The 20,275-nt window shown below is 40.3% G+C and overlaps 1 protein-coding gene across 6 annotated transcripts in view; it reads right to left on the bottom strand.

Annotated features, from left to right (window-relative positions):
* The window catches only part of GALNTL6 (polypeptide N-acetylgalactosaminyltransferase like 6), a 635,741-nt gene that overhangs the window by 107,615 nt on the left and 507,851 nt on the right, over positions 1–20,275 (bottom strand). The window lies entirely within an intron of this gene.

Genomic DNA, 20,275 nt, shown 5'->3' with positions numbered 1-20,275 from the left:
TCGTCTTTTGCAGCCACGACAATTAAATATATTGACCCCAAAGAACAAGATATTTTTAAGTACAATATTTTAAATAAAGAGACTTACTACTTCTTTGTCCTTTCTTTGTATCTAGTTTTAAAGCAATTTAAAGGCTGTTCACACCCATTTAATGTGAATGTTCAGAAAAGGGTTTTGGAACTGCTGGAAGAAAGCCTATGACCCGCTTTGTCAAATAGGTGCCCATACATATTTCTGAATATTTCCCCAACATTGTATTTCCTATGCAAAAAGCTTTGAAAAAAAGAGTGAGGAAATATGTTGTTTTTATAGCTCTGTTCCTCTGGTTGTATCCAAATGGTATGTCACCTATAATATGTGGAGAAATAATTTTGTTCACCAGAGGAATGACACATTATCAAATGCAACCACCATGTTATGCTGGATGAGGAAGTTGGTTAAGAATACACAGTGAAGCAGTCTTAAATGGGAAGTAAAAATTAATTACCAGGAAATTATTTTTGCTGCAATGTAAACACAAGAATCACCTGAATTGGAATATGATCAAGAAACTGAACGCGATTAATTCTAGAGCAGATTGAACAGGAGGGAGCTCACAGCACACCAAGAGGAACCAAAAGCTACATTCCTCTCTGCTGGTCCTCCTGCTCCCTGCATGGGTTGAGAGCACTAAAAGCACAGCGCCTGACCTCAAGGGTGAAAAGAAACCATACAATTCCTGTTGAATGGCCCTTTGTGCAGAACATTTCACTCCCTGGAATAGCTTCACCTTTGCAGAAGCATGGCTCATGGAATAAAGTTCAACCAAACCGGGAAGAATTTGTTCCCCGTATTGCTTTCAAAGTCCTGAACCTCCTGCGACCCACACAAGTGTGTCCACAGACATACTGCCCACTTGGGTGATGAGAAGGAAAGCAGAAGTCGTTGCAGAAGCTATTTTTACAGACTTTTTTTTTTACAATGAAGACTTTACCATGGATAGATGCACTTGCTTTGGCACTTTCTTACACCACTAATTCAACTAATGTACCGTGGCTACACCTCAAACAAGAATCCAAGCAACTGGATTAGTTATGAGGGAAATTATGAGAAGTACACGGTAAGATGACAAAGAAATGTACAGCTGCCTTTACAGATCATTCTCTGGACACAATTATGTAGTAAAAACCTGTCAAAAGGGTGACCTTGCTGCACTAGAATTTGATTCTTTTTAACAGGTCTGTTTACTACACAGGTATTTATCCGGTAACTTGTCCCCAAGGGCAGCATATTGTGAGGTTTCTTCCAGGTTGCAAGGCCAATTAGAAGAATGTTATTTTGAAGTGAATCCAGGAGAGTGTAACATTCCTTGAGATCAATACATTGCTCACAAATGCCATCCTCTTGTTTTCAGAGTCACACTTTTGCATCCTGACAATATTAATTGTTAAAAATCGTAAATGATGACCTGTCAAGCAAGACTATTTTTTGGAACATTTTTGACACTGCAAACAGTCTTGCAGATTTTGAGACCTGTCTTTACACTGACATTTTCTCTGTTTTGCCTGAAACTATCTTTGACATATTTTCAGTTCTTCCTGCAAAATATATCATTGACTTTTACAGTAGGTGCTGTCTTCAGAGAACAGTTTTCTCTCATACTGCTCCTTTTAACCTCTCAAATGCCAAGGACAGATTGTACTGGAGAACTGGTGAAACACTGCTGCGAGGATGGCACTGACCTTGTATTTGCAGAGGACAGAAACACTGGTCCTTGGGAAAGGGGTAATACAGAAGTCACACAACTCATGCAATTACTTTTTCACTAGCATCAAATTCTGGTACGGCTCCCTACACTGAACACTTTTGTTTCCCAGAGTGATTCTACTGTCATTGTAACTCATTGCAAACCTTTGGCTCTACTAACCTAAGGATACTGGAATATGGTCATCTCCTAACAGAATATTTGCACAACTTTCTGCCTAACTGAAAATGCAATTCTTGTCCATACTATGTGCTAACCATCCTGGGTAAATCATCAGATCCTGAAACCACCTTGCAATTAGTTTTTTTCCCTCAAGAATTCAGTGGGTACTTTTTCCTAGTACATGGGTTTGTTCTTGTAAATAAGAGAAGTCCTTGAACTATGCTTTGAAACTGAGATTTCAAAACACAAAAGAGAGTTTGGGTAATACCTTATTCTCCTTAAAGTTTGATATTCTATCAAGAAGTTGCTCTTGCCTTCCAACTTTTGTATCAACATTTATCTTTTTAAAAATGCCCTCTTTGACACAGAAATTGGAGTCCTGAGGTACCGAGTCTTTTTTATGGAATGACGAATTTACCTACGCTCTACACAGTGCTGCAGTATAAAACATGAACTTACTCAACAAGGTTTCTCTAGCCTACTGAGAGAGGCCTTAAAATCCTAGTAGTGCAAATGCTAGAACTAAGTATGTAGCCATAAACTATTAAATATCCTTTGTATCTCCTGAATTTAATTTCCTACAACACTGCACCTGGCATTGCTAAACTTTTCACAGCTGGAGCGCAGGCTTTTATAAGCTTCAGGAATACTTATTGAAGCAAGTATCCAGTTCCTTCTCTTAATTGCTGCATTCCATCACCCAAACATTTTATTTTCTTAGCTGTTATTTCAAGAAAGCTAGAACTTTAGTTCTCAGAGTTGATTCACTCATTTATTTGCAAAAGTTAGCCATGTTCTTGGTATAACCCTTGCAGTCATTGCTATGTCAAGCAGTGCAGTGAAAGAAGATGGAGTTAATATTGCTGAAGAGGGCTTCAGAAAGCTGCAGTCCATGGGAATTCTCTGACAACCTACTGGCAAAGAAAAGCATCTGAACCATGTTTCTGAGATTAAGTCAGGAGTCTCCCTGCCCCCCCCCCCCCATCTTTCATTATTTGCAACAAACACTTTGCTTCCAAAATTAGGTGTATATAAATCTTATTGTGAAAGAACTAGACTGCTGTTTGGGTTACATACTTTGAAGCATGAGAATAAATTATCAAAAAAGGAAACCATTCTCCATACACAGACTAATCTGCTATGATGATGTTCCTCTACATAATGAGGCAAACATTGATGCATAATTAGGCATCTCCTAGCATCAGTATGAGCTATTAATCAAACAATAACACCATGTTTTTTTTCATGGATAGATGATAGGCTTTTCACTTCTTATTTCAAACAAGAAAAAGAACAAATAAATGAGCTGCTGCATAAACGAAGCTTTGGAAGAGGAGACAAGTTCTTTCTTTTCTTTGTTATCTTTTTTCTCCCTTTGTTTTACACATTGAATCAACCTGTCTTTTCCTATCTCTCAGCTGTCACAACCGTTCTGCAGTATCACTGAAGCCCTTCACATCCTTTTTAGAGTGGCAGGTTCCCTCATTAAGTATGTGAGTTTAAGAAACAGAAAGACATACTGAATATTAAATGAACAGCTAAGATCCAAAGTTTTTTAAAAAAAGTTATATTATATTGAATATGAACTAGCAGATCCAAGCTTGTAGCAGCTTTCATACAATGATAATGAGATTAGGCTCAGACTACACCCGCACATTTCTATACAGCTTATTTTGAACACTCCACCACCTTCACTCCCCCAGACTGCTGTCTGTCTTGCAATAACAAAAGACAGAAGGTGTGACATAGAATATAATCTAGCATTTTTTAGTTTATATGTTAACAAAGTTTACGCTAACATGGTCGTCTCTGGATACAAGGAATAAGGATGGCACGGACTGTTCCCTTTGGAAAGATGAGCCTTCGGCTTGTTCCATCTCCATACAGACAGTCACAGGAGTCCAGATCCAAACACAAGAATTTGGTACATCTGGCGTTTCCTCGCATAAACACAGTCTCCTCCTAGTGATCTTTTCAATTCTTTCATAAGTAAAGGATTAACAAATCAGCAGACACGAAGTGACAAATAAATCATTGCCATGAATACGTCCAGCTGCTCTTGGAAAACGTAAAGCTATTTCAGAACTACACTGGTCATATCTGCTTTACAGCATGTTACTGATCCTTAAAGATGGACAAAATGCTGTACTTCTGAACACAATTCTCATACCTTTATTACTGTTAAAACTACATATTATAGATTCAATAGAGGAAACAACCTTTGCATTTCAGATTTCCTTAACATATGAAAAAATAACTTTGTCCAAAACTGTATTTCAATGTATAACAGAAATGCCTGAATTTAAGAAATATATGAACAGAAAAAAGAAAATGTCCCATTTTCATTTTAAAGCACTTTTTACTTAAAGTATTCAGCAGACTGTCAACGTCTTCTGTGATTCAAGAAATCCCACCGGTCCTGACCATAACTACGTACATCTTCCCCTCACCATTTTTTTGCTGAACTGGAAGTGTTGTGGTTCACACATAGTGTGCCACTTTACACTTCCTCCCAGTTTTGTGCTGGTGTGAGGTTTCTCACCTCTAGCAGAGAAAGTCTTTCAAAAAAAGGTGTAATAAAAGGAGTGGGAAAGTTTTTGTAATTCGCTACAAATATTTAATATTTTTAATCAATGTCTCCTCTGCACTTTAAACTGAAAACCAGCCATATGAAGATCTACTGTAGTAAGCAAGTAAGTGCAACTCGAAAAAAGTCAAGGCAGAAAATCTCCCTGGGAAAACTTTGCATTGTGTGAGTCACACATCAAGAGATGGGCTGTCTTACAGATAATCTCCTCCTCAGAATCACATGGGCCCTTTCCAACAGTCAACGCACCAATCTCCGTGGTAGTTCCAGCAATGGGTTGCGTGGAAAAAACACAAGTATTTTTGCATTTTACCTGCAGTTTGACCTGTAGAGTTAGTAGTCTTTCCATGGAAATGTGGTGATCGCTTCCACCCATTTTTGTTATTTTTTAAAAAATTTTTAAGAACTTATTCCCCAAGGTTTGTTTTTTTTCGTCTTCTTGTAAGGGCATCACTTAGTCCCAAATGGAACAGGTAGAGATCACACAGAACAGGTATAGGTAAAAGCAGGTACAATCAAAGAGAGAAACAGTGCTGCCAGTGACCCAGATACCAGTTTTGTAACTGTTCTCATTTAGTGGATTTGCTTTTAGGAATAAATAAAAAGTTGTCAAAAAAAATTATTTTGACAGAATTTTTTGATTAAGGAAGACATTCTGAGATTCACCTGTCATCAGTTAGAGTGGCAGACGCTTGTCAGGCTCTGGAAAGTAAACTGTGACAGCGCTTAGAGGTCATGGAAAAAATGTTTAGCTTAATTTCAAAGCTACCTGAGAGCAAGAGCTCTGAATTCTTTTCGAGAGTTATGTTTCTGTGTTCATATTCACTTGGAAGTGGCTGAAAGGATATAAGAGCAACAGAAAAATAGAAGAATAGTAAATAAAAGTTACAGTGGGCAAAGTTGAATATGGGAAAACTATAAAAACCAAAACAGTAGAGAGTACATAAGTAAAAGGTAAAATACAAGTAACTACAATATTCTGAGATGAATATGACTTCTACTCCTACCAGGCCATCATTCTGCTGAAGAAAATGTTGGGCTTTTAGTTCTGCTGCATCTTTGTAATATGACTTGTAATTTGGTTCACTTTGTGGCCTGGAGTGAATGGGAGAACACTTAAAACTCACACACGAAACACAAATGAACCTGATTTCCAAAAGAACAGCTGGAGATGTTCAGAAGAAGGAAATAACACGCTACCTGGTTTCTTTTACTGATACACGCTTCACTTTGCCCAGATGAAATTCTCTCGAGGATAAGAGACTCCCTTAGCAGGAAATTTCCCTCGCTACAAAGGTAATGTGCTCCATTTATTAAGATTACCAGCCAACTCTTTAAAGCAAAAGCTTTACACAAGTGTAAATTTCATTTTCAAAGGAATTAAGGATTGAAGAGTGCTTTTATACTATAGCTCTGTGGACCACTCAGTTTGGCACTGCCAAGTGCTGGTAATAGGCCTCAGTTTTTATATAAAAAAAGAAATACATCCGGACATAGGACTTGTTATGCTGTGTCTCGAACTTACTGTATCTTGATTTGCTGTGTCTGTAAAAATATGTAAGAAACATAGACCATACCTGCAACTTACCTAAAGTTCTGACGATTATTGCCTAGCTTGCCCTAGCTGTAACACCACAATTACCAGTGGGAAATTGGTGGCTGCTTATCTTGTGTTTCTGAGCTTTAGTTACATTATTTGATTTTTTTTGTTTCTGCTGCATTTTGTTTAAGCTTTGTGTAGCTGCATGGTTCTCTCCCTAAAAAAATTCATGGCATCTACAGAGAAGGATTAAAAAACCTAACTAATTAACACTGGGAGGAAGAAACCATCGCCCTCAACTTAATAATCCTGCTGGCAAAGAACTCAGCTCAATGGAACAACGCATAGAGACAGTGAGCATAACACCAGAGAAAAGAGTAGATAATAGGATGCTGGCTTATAACTATTTTAACTGCATTATTAGTAAGAACAAGGAATAATTAAATAATTTGCATAAGTGTAAATACAATTTAAATTGCACTAAACTGATTGTGGTATTTTGATTAGGCACTCAAAACATTAGATAAACAATACTTTCTAATTCTTGGATAGAAGGTGTGCTCTTCTGTTTTCCATGACCAAATTGTACATATAACAGCACAGTTACATTATGCTCTTGGAAGGATCTCACTGAATGCAAGAAAACAAAAAATACTTCAGTTTCCTTTGAACGTCTTAGTGACTTTTCATAATCTCTTGTTTCAATAACCCTACTGTGTGTTTTTCTTTAGCAACCTCTCTAGCAAAACTCTGCAGAATACTTTGAAAGAAACAAAGTCAGCGAGGCAGTATTTCATCTATTCGTCAATGTCAATATTGTTCTTACTTTCAAGACCCTTTGCAGCCTCCAAACACCAGAGCTATCTATTTCATCAGACGATGCTTTACCATGGGACTTAGGGCTTGTTAGTGTAATGATTCAGTATCTGCCATAAGACTGAGGCAGCTTTACATGCACTGGCAATAGCTTTATGCATCTAGCAAGTCTATGAAAATTTGTTTTACACCAATATCTTCTGAAAAGGACCTTCATATCACACAGATGACTACAGAATCACAAAATCACAGAATCACAGAATAGTAGGGGTTGGAAGGGACCTCTGTGGGTCATCTAGTCCAACCCTCCTGCCAAAGCAGGGTCACCTACAGCAGGCTGCACAGGACATTGTCCAGGTGGGTCTTGAATATCTCCAGAGAAGGAGAATCCACAACCTCCCTGGGCAGCCTGTTCCAGTGCTCCGTCACCCTCAGAGGGAAGAAGTTCTTCCTCATGTTCAGACGGAACTTCCTGTGCCTCAGTTTGTGCCCATTGCCCCTTGTCCTGTCACTGGGCACCACTGAAAACACCTTGGCCCCATCCTCCTGACACCCACCCTTCATATATTTATAAGCATTTATTAGGTCCCCTCGCAGCCTTCTCTTCTTCAGGCTGAACAAGCCCAGCTCCCTCAGCCTCTCCTCGTAGGAGAGATGTTCCAGTCCCTCATCAGCCTCGTAGCCCTCCGCTGGACTCTCTCCAGTAGCTCTTCATCTTTCTTGAACTGGGGAGCCCAGAACTGGACACAGTACTCTAGATGAGGCCTCACCAGGGCAGTGTAGAGGGGAAGAAGAACCCCCCTCGTCCTGCTGGCCACACTCTTCTTGATGCACCCCAGGATTCCATTGGCTTTCTTGGCAGCCAGGGCACACTGCTGGCTCATGGTTAACCTGTCGTCCACCAGGACACCCAGGTCCCTCTCCACAAAGCTGCTCTCCACCAGGTCCACCCCAAGCCTGTACTGGTGCATGAGGTTGTTCCTCCCCAGGTGCAGGACCCTGCATTTGGCTTTGTTGAACCTCATCAGGTTCCTCTCTGCCCAGCTTTCCAGCCTATCCAGGTCACGCTGAATGGCAGCACAGCCTTCTGGTGTGTCTACCACACCTCCCAGTTTGGTGTCATCAGCAAACTTGCTGAGGGTACATTCTAACTCTTCATCCAGGTCACTGATGAAGAAGTTGAACAAGACTGGGCCCAGTACTGACCCCTGGGGGACACCACTTGTTACCAGCCTCCAACTAGACTCAGCGCCGCTGATGACAACCCTCTGAGTTCTGCCATTCAGCCAGTTCTCTATCCACTTCACCGACCACTCATCCAGCCCACACTTCCTCAGCTTCCCTAGGAGGATATCATGGGAGACTGTGTCGAAAGCCTTGCTGAAGTCAAGGTAGACAACATCCACGGCTCTCCCTTCGTCTACCCAGCCACTCATATCATCATAGAAAGCTATCAGATTGGTCAGGCATGATTTCCCCTTGGTGAATCCATGCTGACTACTCCTGATAACCTTCTTTTCTTCCACTTGTTTGATGATGGCCTCCAGGATAAGCTGCTCCATCACCTTTCCCGGGATGGAGGTGAGGCTGACCGGCCTGTAGTTCCCTGGGTCCTCCTTCTTTCCCTTTTTGAAGATTGGAGTGACATTGGCCTTTCTCCAGTCCTCGGGCACCTCTCCTGTCCTCCAGGACCTCTCAATGATGATGAAGAGTGGCTCAGCAATGACATCCGCCAGCTCCCTCAGCACTTGTAGGTGCATTCCCTCGGGGCCCATGGATCTGTGGACGTCCAGATCACTTAAGCGATCCCTCACACAGTCCTGCTGAACAAAGGGAAAGTCGTCCTCTTTGTAGGCTTCTTCTCTTACCTCCGGGGCCTGGGATTCCTGAGGGCCAGTCTTAGCACTGAAGACTGAAGCAAAGAAGGCATTCAGTAGCTCTGCCTTCTCTGCATCCTCCGTCACCAGGATACCCGCCTCATTTAGCAGCGGCCCCACATTGTCCCTAGCCCTCGTTTTGCTGCTGACGTAGTTGAAGAAGCCCTTCTTGTTGTTTTTGACATCCCTTGCCAGCTTCAATTCCAGGTGGGCCTTGGCCTTCCTCGTCGCATCCCTGCATGCTCTCACCACGTTTCTGTACTCTTCCCAAGTGGCCTGCCCCTCTTTCCACATTCCATGGACCTTTCTCTTCTGCCTGATCTCCGCTAGAAGCTCCTTGTTTAACCATGCAGGTCTCCTGCCTCCTTTGCTCAATTTCTTTCTCAGGGGGATGCATTGCTCCTGTGCATGGAAGAAGTGTTGTTTAAAGAGCGACCAGCACTCATGGAACCCCCTGCCCTCGAGAGCCCTGGCCCACGGGATTCCTCCCAGTAGCTCCTTGAAGAGGGCAAAGTCAGCCCTCCTGAGGTCCAGGGTCTTGATCCTGCTTATCGCCCTGCTTCCTCCACGCAGCATCCTGAACTCGACCATTTCATGGTCACTGCAGCCGAGTCTACCTCCGACCTTCACATCCTCCACCAGTCCCTCCTTGTTTGTTAACACAAGGTCCAGCAGCGCGCCTTTCCTTGTTGGTTCCTCCACCACTTGCATCAGAAAGTTATCATCGATGCTCTGTAGGAACCTCCTGGATTGCGCCTGCCTAGCTGTATGGTGTTCCCAGCTGATGTCAGGGTGGTTGAAGTCCCCCATGAGAACCAGGGCCTACGTGAATATTGTGAACTATACAGGGAAAACGTCAGCATATACAGAAGAACAGGAGGTAGAATTTTTAATGCCATCTCCGTATTGGATATCTCAGACAAGCACGAGCTTCACTAAATCGTAGAATCATAAAGGTTTGAAAAGACATCTAAGATCATCAAGTCCAACTGTCACCCCAACATCACCATGTCTAATAAACCATATCCCGAAGTGCCACATCTACACTTTTTTTTAACACCTCCAGGGATGGTGACTCCACCATTTCTCTGGGCAGCTTGTTCCAACGCCTGACCACTCTTTCAGTACAGAAATTTTTCCTAATATCCAATCTAAACCTCCCCTGATGCAACTTGAGGTCATCTCCTCTCGTCCTATTTCTAGTTACTTGGGGGAAGAGACCAACACCCACCTCACTACAACCTCCTTTCAGGTAGCTGTAGAGAGCAATAAGGTCCCCCCTCAGCCTCCTCTTCTCCAGTCTAAACAGTCCCAGTTCCCTCCGCCGCTCCTCATAGGACTTGTTCTCTAGACACTTCACCAGCCTCGTTGCTCTTCTCTGGACATGCCAGCCAGGTACAGTGTCTCTGGGAGCTGCCTTTTCCCAGAGCTGCTAAGGTACCACAGGACCCCAGGTCAGCTCCCCCCTCATTTGGTTTATCCTGGGCCTCATCCGCAGGAAGCGTGAAGTGCTCAAGAGTCCCTTCCAAGAGGAGCTTTAGGAACTGCTGGGGAGGCAGGGAAATTTCTGACTCCACCAAGCCAGTGTAGCCAAAGGACTGCAGAAGGTAGCACCAGGTCTTTGCAGCAATGCCCCCCAATACTCATCCCACATGCTACCCGTGTGTGCATATACACGAGGACAGGAGGTGACAGAGGAGGTGAAAGTCACCTCTTGTGAAGCTCCCGTCTCACTCCAGTGACTGGTTAGACAGCAAAAGGGAAAGAATTACCATCTCCAGTCAGGTGCCTAGGGCTGAGAACAAATAACTCTACTTAAACTTAGGGCTATTTATCTTATGAAAAGTTTTCTGAACAGAAGTTATCAGCAGGAAACAATAACGGCAAATATAAGCACAAGAGGCCTTATTCCAAGTCACATCCCTGGAGTCGCTGAATGTAAGCTGTACCTCGGGATGCACCCACTGATGTGAAACAGGAAGCTTATCGACAACTATTTGCCATGTATTTATCCACAGACACAGGGAGAAACCACACATGCACCACAATATCTTCATAAAAATAATCTGGAAAATAGTATTAAAGAAGAAACAGATACATAAAAACAGCCAAACCCTGCAGGACACTAAGCACTCTGAAAAAGAAATTAGGTTCACTGAGGAAACAATTCACTACTAATTAATAAGTTAGATGTTAATACAAGTATGATTTGGCAAAACAGTAAAAGTCAATTTAATACCACAACTGAACTTTTCTAAGTACTGCTGCTGCTAATTAATTGTCAAGCTGCAGACTTTCGTTTCTTTTTCTTAATGAAGCTCCATTTGTTTGTTTGTTCAAAACTTCACCTATGTTTTAAATATCTGTTTAGAACAACTCCAGCTTTGAATCTGCTGTTCCAATGCTTGTGATGTATTTAATTTTATTTGTCCATAGGTTCCACATTTCTTCTAGTCTCTCTTCCTGGATGTATTGCAACAAAATGGAGAAGGATTTTTAAAGTCAATCAATTATATACTAATACATTTTCACATGCTTTACATTATTGCTATTACAGCTACAGTTACATGAGATTAAAGAATAAAACTAGACTGTGGGTGCTGCTTTAGGGAAAAAGAGAGGCTAACAATTGTTATTTTTCATTATTAAAGGCTAAAGTTAATCCCCTTTTCATACTTCTGAGTGAAAAAGATGATTGCCAAACTTAAAATTGAGAATGGTTAATATTGGTAACTTTGTGAAGCACTTACTTGTTCTGCACTGGAATGACACCATGTATTTCATGTTGTTCAAGACTTGCAAAAGTGCCTAAACTAAAAAAAATCTGGATGATCAGATTTTTTTTTTGTAATACATTTTATAATACTCCCACTTGCACTTTTGAAAACCCAATAAGCTTTTATGAACTTTCTGAGTTTTTCTGAAAACAAACCCAAGGTGAATAAAAGTGCATTCAAAAAATGGTTACCTTGCACTAAATTTCCCCTGGAAAACTTCAGCTAACACAGCAAAGCAGAAATAGCTGTGTATAGTCATCTGATCCACTGTACAATTTGTCTTAGATTTTTCTGTTATTCATCATGAAAACTGTATCTAAAGAACAACTTGTTTCTTTGTTTTCTTTCTGTTATACATCTGTTCCTAACACTGCAGCATTTGACCCATCAGAAATACATGATGCCAGGTTTTGTTGAATTTGATTTTTTTCTAAACCATCGTATTCTGTATTTCCATATTTTTCATGTCAGCTAAATGACTTGCCTTCTACCTGGTTGATGCTTTTTCCCCTTTAATTGCCACATTAACACCTGCTTTTGAATCTGACCTGGCCGCTGGACAATGTAGAGTTGAAAACTGCGACTGCCGTTCTCACAGATCGACGCTTACGGGAAGCACGGAGCGATACAGCCCGCAGCAGCAATTGAATTACTGTCTTGTGGAACTGAATATTTCTCTCCAAGTGTAATCTAGATCCTATAAATGTTCTTGCTGAAGCCAAACTGCAAAGACTGTTTTCAAAAAGACCTCACTGAAAGATTCATGTTATTTTTACTTTGCAGTATTCATCCCTGCAAGGATAACTTATGAATATACGCTTTAGCAACAATTCCTCACATTAACAACTCCAGACAGCTATGAATTGCACACACCAGGCAGGAAGATTTTTCTACATAATCTAAAATTTTCACAGTTCAGCCACATGTTGCAGAGCATTAGGAAAGGAGATGCCATTTTTTTAATCTCTGAGGATCACTTTGCTTCTTTATCTGAAGTGAGAGGAATTAATGGTAGTCAGTCAGGTGCTTTGAGAAAAGTTTCCTTGCTTGCATTTCTAAGTTCTCATTAAATGATATGGCTAAACTAAGTAGAGAAAATCCTTTAACAAGCAATCGCCGTGTCAGATAAGCTAAGTAATGGCCAGAATGCTAAAGGTCTTCAAGCATTGAGCAGTCCTTGATAACGATGAGAGACAAGTATTTAAATACTTTTAAAACTCTCATTAATAATGAAAAGGCTTAATAGGTAAAAATATTCTGACCTCACTTTCTGCTATTTTTCTTCAGCAAGTTCATTTGTAAAACCTACCTGAAAAATGGAATTGGATGCAATTAGCGAGCAATATTTATCACTGTACAATGACTTAAAAGCAGTACACAAGTACTTACTAATACAAGCTCCCTAACTCAGATAGGGAGGAGAGTTATGAGCAAAACCTGAATTTTGAGTATTGCTATTAATTTAACTGATTGGACAATTACATGACGAATTATCTGTGCTTTACAATTATCTTCCTTTGTGAACAAAACCTTTTGGTCATCAGTAGTTACTAAAAATCTCTTGTTCCTTCCACACACCATCCACTTTGCCACAGGTAGTGGTGCTGAGACTGAAGCAGAGCATTGCAATGGGATGTGGAGACTGAAGTGCAAAGTACACCCCAAGGAACAGCCCCACAAACACATGTGCTACTACAGATGTTCACAACGCTGATGGGACTGGCAGACAGTAAGACTTTGCTTATTTCAAATGGCCTCAATGTCAGAACAAATGGAAAAAAACCACGAAACACCTTTACTAGTGCAGGTGACAATACTTGCACATGGACAAGGACACGGAGGCCAGACAAACGCAGACTGCCAGAATAGTAGACAACAAGTAGAAATAAAGCTTGCACACTGATGGCTTCAGGCAGGTGAAGGCAGCAAGGAAGTATCTTTGTTACACTCTCTAGCACATTCAAAAAGGCTGTGTATTTTTTCAAGTAGGTTTGCAAATGTTACTGGATAATGTAATCCAGTAATACTAATAACATGGAAGCAGCCCATTACTGGCAAAAAAGTGCAGAAAGAGACTTGATCCATGATATTGACAAATCTTCTCAAAAAGTAGAATGCTAATCTGCACATCCTAAACAAGTTCTTAGCAAATGCCCTTCATTAGAAGCAATAATTACAACTCCATGATTCACGACATTCAGAATTTATTATCAGCTTCCAAGCTAACTGCATGCGTTATCATGATTATTATCAGTCTGATTTACACTGTAGAAATGTTTCTCTGGAACTGTTTACAAATTGTGAAGATACCATTAAAATGTGGTTTGTTGGCATGATAAAAACAGGGGGAAAGAGAGGTGGAAAACTGAAGGAAAAATTTCCTTTTTCTCCAATTTGACATAACCAAGTTTTGGTGAACAAAATTTATTCAGCGGGTTTTGAGACAAAGACAAAGGAAACGGTACACTGTTACCTTTCATATGCCACAGAAAAGATGTTTGTATAGCCTCTGATATTTACAGTGCAGGACTATACCTTTTATGTCTGCTTTGACACATCCTACTGTTAAACTAAAATTAAATGTACACATTGAAGAAACGTTTTAGCCAAAAGTTAGTGTACTGTAAGCACAGTTGTCTCAATATCTGCACAAATTAACAATTTGATCCAACAGCTTTAACTCTGACAAAATTCCTATTGATGTACCTAATGTAGTACAAGGCAATTTAAGTAGCAAAATCACTTTTGGTCATTAGGCATTATCAGACTTGCAAAAAAAGTAAGCTCTTTTGGCCAATTCAGCCTTCGTTAAGTAATTGCTATATAAGCATCCGTGGCTCGCTGATAGTCAGGTTGTTTAAAGTCAGACTGCGTGGAGGGTGCCTCCAGTTCTGGTGCATCCTATCCCCTTCCCCACTGCGAGCCCGCCTTCCGCGGCCCCTGTCTGGGCAGGTCCTTCCCAGAGGAAACCGGAGCCCAGGGAGCGGCAGGTACGTGGGGCCAGGTACTGAAACTGGGATGAACCCACTCACGCACTGGTGTCTCTGAGTCGAGGGATGGCTGGGGCTCTGCACTCTGCTCAGAGGTGAACTGACCCTGGCTGTCTGGGAAGGCTGAACCTAAGATGATATTGACTCTAGAAAACAAAACCAGTTTTAACTAACAAAAATTCCAGTGGTTAATATTACCGAACGTTGGCCCATGAAGGATTCTAAATATCAGTATGTATTTGCATTGTGCACTCTGCTGAGAAAAACAAGGAAAAAAACAAAGTAGCATTCCAGGTCTGAAACTGGCCTAAGCCTAATAAATTTAGAATCTGGATCCCTGTTTGGCAGTTTAGATTGGTTCCCCAAATTACTGACGTATATTCAAGAAAACTTGTGAGTCTATTTAATGATTTGGGGCACAACCTTCGTTATCATATTATGTTTTATGGATTAGAAAATCAGTTTCCCAAAGAAGGGTCAGAATAAGAAAAAAAATTGTGAAATAAGAATAAATTTTGGCACTGACATAATGCATATAATAAAGGGATTTATATATGTTAACACAGGCATTTCCCATTAAAAATTCAGTAGTGATGTAGTTACTTAAGCACTGCCATGGCAGGTACTTGTCCTTGCGGTGAGCTCAAAGATTGATTTATCTACACATTTGATTGTGCAAAACTTCCTTTGCTATGCAAGGCTCTTCTTTCAGGAAGTGAGTTGGAGCTTATTCCAGCATCATAGTGCAACATCTACAGATACTCAGTGGTGTGATTTTTTTTTCCCCCTCCAAATACATTCAGTTCCATAGAGAAATATCTCCTTTTCCACATCTGTAAAATTAGACTAGTTTGTGCACTGAATGAGTGGAGCTGATAACTTCAGTCACAATATGGGTCTGGAGACAGACCCTAGTGTAGAGAGATCTATGATGTTTGAACTGGATAAAGGAAAAGAAAACAATGATAATGATGAAGATCAAGGATGATAAAGATGATAATGGCATTGATCATGAACATAAATCCTTACACACTCAACAGTAAATTACATTAACCACTTCAAGGAACTGTATATTTAGCCTAGCAGCAATCCCTTGTGTCAAGATGCCAAAACCATATATCCTTCAAAATTTGAAATTTTTCTGAAGTATCTTGTGTATATCGTATGTGGCATATACAAAATACGTGATGGTGTGAACTGAAGCTTTAGTAACACATGAACTTGGGATTCACAGAAAGTCTGGTGGTTTTCTCTTGTAATTTAGACCTTTACGCTTTACCACGTCACCATATTCGCACTCTGTATTGTAGATCTCCTCACATTAGTATCTACTTGCTCCTTTGTGTGCTACAGCATTATAAATTATGTCCAGCTACACTTAACAATGACTTACCAGGGATGAATAAAATGTTAATTTCTGAGAAAGACAGATTATATTAAATATTTTCTATTAACACAATACTTGGAAAATGTGGTGTGATCTTGCAGGAGACCAAACTAGGCTCATCTATTTTGAGATGGCCATAAAAAGACTTAATGCTGCAGATATTTATGCTCAGTCTCTTCCTTAAGAATGTCGAACGTCTCATTCAGGTATACGGGAATTTTTTAAAATGCTTTTTGTAAGCTTGCAGAGTCAGTGCTAAGACTAAGAAAACAGGGAAAATCAAAATTGCAATGTTAAGCTTTCAGAGCTGTCCCAGAAATATTCTTACTCAAGTTAGCTGAAGAATTTCATAGTCTACTGCTCAGGCGAGTGCTTAGAGAACGGGGTGGTAGGCACTTGAGTCAGGTATTGACTGAACATCATGAGAAATCAATTCTGAGAAGCTCCTTCAGTACGTCTGTACAAGAATTGGTAATTTAAAACATACAGCATACACACAATGTCAGGAACTATTAATGCTACTCCGAAAGAGCAGAGATCCCGTGTAAATTCTAATATATGAGGAGAGGAGTCCTGAGGAGCTGAGAGTAAGTTTTACCAAGTTCCTACCACTTTATGCTAAGGCAGAAGTCTGAGGATATGAGACACAAAAGACAGAAGATAAAACCCAAAAGGAAGAAAGAGGAAGAAAATGGTTAAATCTGTTGCTAATGGTAGTCTCCTCTTCTAATTCTCTTCATGTAAATTATTTTAAACTGCACATAGGTAATTTAGTTACCTAATGCCACTCATGACAAGAGACTCCCTGATGCTTAAGGAAAAATATGTCCGCATGAGAATTACTAATATCAGTGTTATGTAGATGCCACAGTCAGGGTACGAAGGAAAAAAGGGTTTGCAGTACAGATCAAATCTTTCAATAAAGCAGATGTTATAACAAATATGGTTTTTTTTTCAATTGGATCATCAAGTCTAGTAGAAGATGTTAAATAAATAAAATAAATGTTAATGAGGAGTTATCTCACTTTAAGGAAGTGAGTGGGATGAATTCAGGTCAGCAATCTGTAATTTGAAGTGATACATGTCCACGGCATTTAGCAACACATACTTGCAAAAAACAACAGAAGATTCAAAAGACTCACGATACTGTATTTAATTCCTCAGGTAATATAGCCCCAAGTGACCTGTAGAAGATAATTCATGATTCTTATATTAAAACAATGTAATACTTTCTTTACACTTTGAAAAAAAAAACCCAGAAAAATGAAGAAGAGAAATTCTATGCTTGCTGAATCACAATAGCTCAAACATTTATCGATGTGAAAGACTTTGTAAGAATATTGCTGCGAAGTATTTTAAACAGCACGGAAAAAATTCAAGGAGTGAATATAGACCTACTAGAAGAAATGACCTTTTGCTACCAATGTTACCAATGAATATTCTACCCTTGAGTAAGTTAAATAGAAACATAAATCTGGAATAATAAGAAAAACAGTCTTTGAACAGATAGGCTCGTGATCCAGGGTTATGAATAGTCATCTGCTATCAATATTGGGGTAGTATTATTTTAGAGACAAAATAAATACAATGCAAGGATGGTCAAGGACTTTTTCAGCCATTTAAAGATTTCTATCAGATTGAGCTGTATTTTTCCTGTATTATTTGTGTCAGTGTCCTTTGATTAAGGAAGAGAGAGAGATGAGAAGACTGACTAGGATATTCCTATCACCTTAAGATGAGGCTTACACTATTCCTTGATAAGAGCATAAACAATGCAATTAGTACTGGATACTGTCAGCTCCCAAAAGGGAACTATCCTCTTGTACTTATACTAGCATCGATGTCCCTTCTCCAATGCCTTTGAAGCAGCACATCTTGGCTTTCTCTGTACTTGCCATTATAACAGCATTTTCACAGTTACTCCACCTCCCAACTAATTGGAAACAAAAGAAATTCAGCATCTTGCTGCACAAACCGTGTCTGATGTGAACTTTTACACACCTGTTATAAGCTACTGAAGTCACTACTTAAATCCAGTCCTCACATCATATTTCAAAGTAACACAACATACTATGAAATAGCATAATTACATATATAAAAAAAGAAAGACACAAGTTTGCCTCACAGCTTATAGTAATTGGATCTTATCAGATATACTTAAAATGCAAACACATTTGAAAAGCAAATAAGAAGGTGGCTTTTGGGATTCAGTTTGGATGCTTAAAATTTACCCATGTGTGAAACTCTGAGTTTTAATCCTGCAGAAATGGACCTCTCAATGAGAATGTGACGTTCCAACAATTCAGTCCAAGAACCATAATGTTTTACAATTAATGATTTTTCTATAAAACTGTAATATTGTGAAAACTCAATCACAAGTGAATTCTTGGGAAGGCAAGAAGCCCTAGAATAGTGCTGGTAATCCCTTTTCTACAAAAAGAAATGTTTTTCATTTGCTTCAGTAGCAACAGTTTCTCCATAATAATTATTCTGATTGACCTTTAGCAAAGCGTAAAAATTTCAAATCTTTTACTCCAGGCACTAACAGTCTGGGCTCCCCAGAAACGCTTAAATAACTCAGCACCTTTGAAATGTTTTGCTTTTTCCTGAAAGATTGTTAATATTCGAGTTTAATGTTACCTATACTTTGCTTTCACAATTAACGAAGGGTGTCTTGGAAGACAATAAAGTTTGTTTGGTTTCATATCAAATTTTTGTACTATGAATAATTATTTAATGATTACTAGAAATAACATTGAAAGAATAGGCATTGTTGAAAATAATATCACAATTAATTACAATTAAAAAATGAATTGTTTAAAAAAACCCAAAACTTACATTCATATTTCTAGCATACTTCAATGCAAGGTTTACTTGTTAACGACATTCAGAAAAAGTAAATACTCCTCTCAAAACACTGACTGCTCATTAGAAGTATATATTACTAGAATTCTTCAGGTTTAGATTACCATGTTTTCTGATGGTCATAATTCCGCTATTGAGAGTAGTAATTCCACTCTTTGCCAGCCACCCTAATAAGTGAAATAAGTCATTGTTACTGACAGTGAAACAACTTGAAAATATCTTATGCTGAGCTACTTTGGGATGAGTAACAATAGCACATGATTTATACATCTAGTAAGCAAAGACAGAAGAACTGCAAATATTCAAAATGACCTCCAAGCTAATAATTTGTAATGGAAGAACTCACAAATACCACTTCTTTAGCAGTATTTCAAGAAACATGTTATTTCAACACATGAGTTGCTGGTCCATGAGTGCTGGTTGCTCTTTAAACGACACTTCTTCCATGCACAGGAGCAATGCATCCCCCTGAGAAAGAAATTGAGCAAAGGAGGCAGGAGACCTGCATGGTTAAACAAGGAGCTTCTAGGGGAGATCAGGCAGAAGAGAAAGGTCCATGGAATGTGGAAAGAGGGGCAGGCCACTTGGGAAGAGTACAGAAACGTGGTGAGAGCATGCAGGGATGCGACGAGGAAGGCCAAGGCCCACCTGGAATTGAAGCTGGCAAGGGATGTCAAAAACAAGAAGGGCTTCTTCAACTACATCAGCAGCAAAAGGAAGGCTAGGGACAATGTGGGGCCGCTGCTGAATGAGGCGGGTGTCCTGGTGACGGAGGATGCGGAGAAGGCAGAGCTACTGAATGCCTTCTTTGCTTCAGTCTTCAGTGCCAAGGCAGGCCCTCAGGAATCCTAGGCCCCGGAGGTAAGAGAAGAAGCCTACAGAGAGGACGACTTTCCCTTGGTCGAGGAGGACTGTGTGAGGGATCACTTAAGTGATCTGGACGTCCACAAATCCATGGACCTGGATGGAATGCACCCACGAGTGCTGAGGGAGCTGGCGGATGTCATTGCTGAGCCACTCTCCATCATCTTTGAGAGGTCCTGGAGGACAGGAGAGGTGCCCGAGGACTGGAGAAAGGCCAATGTCACTCCAATCTTCAAAAAGGGCAAGAAGGAGGACCCAGGGAACTACAGGCCGGTCAGCCTCACCTCCATCCCGGGAAAGGTGATGGAGCAGCTTATCCTGGAGGCCATCATCAAACAAGTGGAAGAAAAGAAGGTTATCAGGAGTAGTCAGCATGGATTCACCAAGGGGAAATCATGCCTGACCAATATGATAGCTTTCTATGATGATATGAGTGGCTGGGTAGACGAAGGGAGAGCCGTGGATGTTGTCTACCTTGACTTCAGCAAGGCTTTCGACACAGTCTCCCATGATATCCTCCTAGGGAAGCTGAGGAAGCGTGGGCTGGATGAGTGGTCGGTGAATTGGATTGAGAACTGGCTGAATGGCAGAACTCAGAGGGTTGTCATCAGCGGCGCTGAGTCTAGTTGGAGGCTGGTGACAAGTGGTGTCCCCCAGGGGTCAGTA

The sequence above is a fragment of the Opisthocomus hoazin genome, chromosome 5 (assembly GCF_030867145.1).
Source record: "Opisthocomus hoazin isolate bOpiHoa1 chromosome 5, bOpiHoa1.hap1, whole genome shotgun sequence".
Classification (NCBI taxonomy): Eukaryota; Metazoa; Chordata; class Aves; order Opisthocomiformes; family Opisthocomidae; genus Opisthocomus; species Opisthocomus hoazin.
Note: the sequence above shows the minus strand (reverse complement) of the source record. Positions and strands in the feature narration are given on the sequence as shown.